At 38.7% G+C, this 5,678-nt stretch overlaps 1 pseudogene; it reads right to left on the bottom strand.

The window, feature by feature from the left end:
- Positions 1-2,637: 2,637 nt before the first annotated feature.
- On the bottom strand, positions 2,638-4,039 carry LOC103305536 (phosphoglycerate kinase 1-like; annotated as a pseudogene).
- Positions 4,040-5,678: the final 1,639 nt, after the last annotated feature.

Here is a 5,678-nt window from a genome sequence, read left to right as displayed (position 1 = left end):
GTGGGAAGGTCTGGAAATAAAAAATGACAAGTGAATGAGTTGGAAATTACTACAATAATTACACAACTTTGAACTTACCATCATAAATTGTAGATACTTGTTAGAATGCATACTAGAGTTTCAACAAAGCAATACTAATGGGCATAATAAATCTTACACTGGAGCACTCAAGTATTTAAAACAAGCACTGGACCAACCAAAGAAAACATTTTAAATGAGCAGTGCTAAATGAATCAAGTCCTTTTCAGGTAGCACAATTCTCCTGGACCTCATGGTCTGGAGCATACCAGATGTTTTTTGCATGTGTTAAAATCTTATTTGTGAGTACTAGTAATGGGGCAAAAAGTAATAATGAGATAGAACATTAAGGTTGTAATAGAAGTTCTAATACTGTCCCAGCCAATGATAGAAGGTAGAAAATTGGTAGGATGGTTTTAAATGGAACAGTACTGGTACATACAAAAAAGAAAGGAATTATAGGACAATAAAATCTTTATTACAAAGTAACTCAGAGAAAAGTAGTAATTTCTCTAGTCTAAAGTTTGTAGAAATAAATCTAAAAGTTTTAAAATATATGATGACATGATCACCAAGTATTTAGAAGTAATAAAATAAATCTGTTATATCTATGTTATGTATGAATTCTTAGGCCAACAAATAAAAGTCAAACACATAACATATATAGTGTGGTCACTCATTCCTTTGGAAAGACTTTCTTTTGGGGTCCCTTTGCATCCATCACTAGCAGGAAGGAATATAGAGCAAGTGTTTTAAAAATATTAAAGTGGAACCATAAAATCTTAAGTCTGCATAAGTTGTCATCACCATGCTTCTTTATAAATGCAAGTAGAGAATAATTATTTGATCTGTTTTCATTTCCCATTTTCCTTCTTCACCAGTACAATGGAATGGCTATTTTAAACCATTTAAACCGATTTCAGCTATTTCCCCTATCATGCTATGTATTTGTGATGAGAAATTACATAGTTGGCAAACTTAGATGCTCTCTTTAAAGTGGGATGGGCAGTATGCATGGGTGGAATTCATGATGCTGAAATTTTTAGGAAAAATGGGGAAATGCCTTTGCTAACTCAATCTCTCCTGCTGACAGTAGCCTAGCCCTCGGGAAAAGGAATGTATTTGTGTGATTCTTTTTTCCTATTAACCTTCAGGCTGATTTAAACATGGAGTTTTCTTTTTTACTAGTCAGGGTGCAATAGGCCTGATCTCCCCTTTTTCCCTGGAGGACCTAGGCCAAGCATGTCAAACTTGTGGCCTGCGGGCCTCATGTGGCCCACAATGAATACTTTTGCGGCCCAGCCAATACAACGGTATGGAAGAAACGTTTTAATAAAAATTCCGTAACTTCACTTTTACAATATCCTGTTATACATAATTATTAATAACGAACTACAACGTTCGCTAATGACTGATTACTATCATCGTATTGCATTCATTTCCCTTACGCGCCTTTCGCGCAGGTGCACCATTTCTCTCCACTAATACTAGCAGCGAATATTTCAGCAGCCAATTGCCACATCACTAGTACTGACTTGTTTGGTGGGCACAACAGGAAATAGTTCGCTTTCGGAGAACAAGAAAAATAGGTTTATTTGCGTTATGCTTATTAGTTTGTGCAGTTACTCAGTGTCTGGTAAATTAATGTTCAAAAATATTAATTTTTATTAAAATGTTCATTATTTTATGTTAACGATTACTCATTTATTTCAGCCCTTTGTATTCAGCATGTCTCTATCGAAATAAACCTATATTTCTATGAAAATTGAAGCTTTTGTTTTATTTGCAGCCCATATAAACTTAAACCTTGTTTATTTGGCCAGTGTTAGCCTTTGAGTTTGACATGCTTCACCTACCAGTGGTCGGCAAACTCATTAGTCAACAGAGCCAAATATCAATAGTACAACGATTGAAATTTCTTTTGAGAGCCAAATTTTTTAAACTTAAACTTCTTCTAATGCCACTTCTTCAAAATAGATTCGCCCAGGCCGTGGTATTTTGTGGAAGAGCCACACTCAAGGGGCCAAAGAACCGCATGTGGCTCTCGAGTCGCAGTTTGCCGACCACAGCTGATGAATCTATGCAAAACAGCCCTTCAGAATAACAAGAGGCTTCCCAGAGCTTCCCACATAGGTCTTATTTTCAAATGCTAAAAAAGAAGAACCAATCTTCTATTTGTACTTTACATTTCCCCCCTGCTGTGGGGGAAGTGCTAGGGTCCAGCCCTAAAATTCCAATTCTTTATATTTCTACACACCAGTAAATTGTGAAGCCCATTTTATTTTTTTAAAAAATTTTCCCAGCTTCAATGAATACTTTTATTTATTTAACAGATCACCAACTTTGTCTCCCTCCCTCCCTACGACTGGAATTTCACCTGATTTTCAAGCAAGTAGCAAAACAATGACAAAGCTAATCAGAATAAGCTACTCTAAGAAGAGAATTAAGCTAACAGCTTACTTTTTTAACAGACAAAATATAAATATATGCACTATGGAGTGCATAATGGTTTAGTCACTAAGAAATTCAAATGGGATCCTGAAGAATGGAAGCAAGTCCAGGGTGCAATAAAGATGAGCTGAGATGCTGTGCAACTGTTTAAGTGCTCCTGGGCTGCATCTCTTGGCCATTAGCTGAATCTTGACCTGGGGGAAGATTTTAGCTAATATCAAATAGAGATGTGGAAAGCACTAAGTTCACTAAGGGGATGTGCACAGGAACCAAAAGGCAGGAAAAATATTAAACATTGCTGAGAGCATCCACCCCAGGAAGGACTTTACCTTCCAGGGGCTCTAAACTGGCACCACCCCCAGTGCTCACATGGCTGACTTTATCCTCTGTGTTCCATTTGGCACAGCAAGTGGCAGTGTCTCCACCACCTATGATGGTGATGCAGCCCCTGGAAATAGCTTTCACCACCTCGTCCCTGAGGGCTTTGGTCCCTTGGGCAAAAGCTTCCCATTCAAATACGCCCACAGGTCCATTCCACACAAGCTGCTTAGCCCTAGTACTTCTTGCCGCTCTCAGGACCACAGTCCAAGCCCATCCAGCCAACAGGTATGCCAGAAGCCACAGTGGCTTGGCCAGGCTTGGCAGTCTCATCAAACTTGTCAGCAGTGACAAAGTCAACCGGCAAGGTAATCTTCACACCATTCTTCTCAGCTTTGGACATCAGGTCTTTGACAATCTTGGCTCCCTCTTCATCAAACAGAGAAGTGCCAATCTCCATGTTGTTGAGCACCTTAAGGAAGGTAAAAGCCATTCCACCACCGATAATCATCTCATTGACTTTGTCTAGCATATTGTTAATCAGCTGGATCTTGTCTGCAGCTTTAGCTCCGCCCAGGATGGCCAGGAAGGGTCGCTCTGGGCTTTCCAATGCCTTGGCAAAGTAGTTCAGCTCCTTCTTCATCAAAAAACCTCCAGCTTTCTGTGGCAGATTGACTCCCACCATAGAGCTGTGGGCTCGGTGAGCAGTGCCAAAAGCATCATTGACATAGACATCCCCTACCTTGGAAAGTGAACTCGGAAGGCTTCTACTTCAGCTGGCTCCGCTTTAACCTTGTTCCCCGAAGCATCTTTTCCCTTCCCTTCTTCTTCCACATGAAAGCAAAGGTTCTCCAACAGGATGACAGACCCAGCAGCTGGGGCAGCACACGCTTTCTCCACTTCGGGGCCCATGCAATCCTTCAAGAACAAAACATCCTTGCCCAGCAGAGATTTGAGTTCTACAGCAACTGGCTCCAAAGAGTACCTGTCAGGCATGGGGACACCATCGGGCTGACCCAGGTGGCTCATAAGAACAACTGACTTGGCTCCATTGTCCAAGCAGAATTTTATACTTGGGATGGCAGCCTTGATTCTCTGATTGTTTGTTATCTGGTAGTTCTTCATAGGAACACTGAAGTCCACTCTCATGACGACCCGCTTGCCCTTCACGTCCAGCTTGTCCAGTCAGCTTGTTAGAAAGAGACATCTTGGCAATACAGCAGCGCAGAGAGCCCGCAGACCAGTCAGTGACGGAGACAGCAGCAAATCGTGAAGTGCATTTTAGTGACATGAGAATGATCAGAATTCATCAATGTTCTTCCTTTGTCTTTTGAGTCTTTTATTTATTTTATTATTTTTTTAGAATTTTCCTTTTTTTAATATTTCAAAAAAATCCCAATTTTAAATATAATAATGTTACATGCAATAAACATTAATATTTCAAGAAAAAAGATTTTAAATATAATAATATTACCAAAACTTTACTAACAGAATAATATCACAAAAATTGTAGAAAATATTAAAAAATCTGCAAATAACATGATTACTTCTATTATATTCTAAATATTTTTTTCTCTGGTTCTATTTTTGTTCATCAGTTTATGTTGATCATTATATTCCACAAATGAGTGAGATCATGTGATATTTATCTTTCTCCAACTGGCTTATTTCACTTAGCATAATGCTCTCCAGCTCCATCTGCACTGGTGCAAATGTTAAGAGTTCCTTCTTTAATACAGCAGCGTAGTATTCCATTGTATAGATGTACCACAGTTTTTTAATTTACTTATCTACTGGTGGGCACTTAGGCTGTTTCCAGAACTTAGCTATTGTAAATTGTACTGCTATGAACATAGGGGTGCATATATCCTTTCTGATTGGTGTTTCTGTTTTCTTGGAATATATTCCTAGAAGTGGGATCACTGGGTCAAATGGAAGTTCCAGTTTTAATTTTTTGAGGAGACTCCATACTGTTTTCCACAGTGGCTGCACCAGTCTGCATTCCCACCAGCAGTGCACGAGGGTTCCTTTTTCTCCACATCCTTGCCAGCACTTGTCATCTGTTGATTTGTTGATGATAGCCATTCTGACAGGTATGAGATGGTACCTCATTGTCATTTTAATTTGCATCTCTCAGATGATTAGTGACTTTGAGCATGTTTTCATATGTCTCTTGGCCTTCTGTATGTCCTCTTTTGAAAAGTGTCTATTTAGGTCCTTTGCCCATTTTTTATTGGATTGTTTACCTTCCTGTTGTATGAGTTCCCTATAAATTTTGGAGATTAAACCCTTATTTGAGATAGCATTGGCAAATATATTCTCCCATGCAGTGGGCTTTCTTGTTGTTTTGTTGATGGTTTCTTTTGCTGTGCAGAAGCTTTTTATTTTGATGTAGTCCCATTTGTTTGTTTTCTCTTTAGTTTCCATTGCCATAGGAGCTGTATCGGTAAAGATATTGCTAAGACATATGTCTGATATTTTGCTGCCTATGGATTCTTCTAAGATTTTTATGGTTTCCTGTCTTATGTTTAAGTCCTTTATCCATTTTGAGTTTATTTTTGTGTATGGTGTAAGTTTGTAAGGCCTAGTTTCATTTTTTTGTATGTATCTGTCCAATTTTCCCAACACCATTTATTAAAGAGACTGTCTTGACTCCATTGTATATTCTTGCCTCCTTTGTCAAATATTCATTGAGCATAATGGCTTGGGCCAATTTCTGGGTTCTCTGTTCTGTTCCATTGGTCTATACCAGTATATACATCAGGGATATTGGCCTGTAATTCTCTTTCTTTGTAGTGTCTTTATCTGGTTTTGGAATTAGGATAATGCTGACCACATAAAAAGAGTTTGGAAGTGTTCCTTCCTCTTGGATTTTCTGAAATAGTTTGATG

The sequence above is a fragment of the Eptesicus fuscus genome, chromosome 10 (assembly GCF_027574615.1).
Source record: "Eptesicus fuscus isolate TK198812 chromosome 10, DD_ASM_mEF_20220401, whole genome shotgun sequence".
NCBI lineage: Eukaryota > Metazoa > Chordata > Mammalia > Chiroptera > Vespertilionidae > Eptesicus > Eptesicus fuscus.
This window is presented reverse-complemented; position numbering and strand designations above follow the sequence as displayed.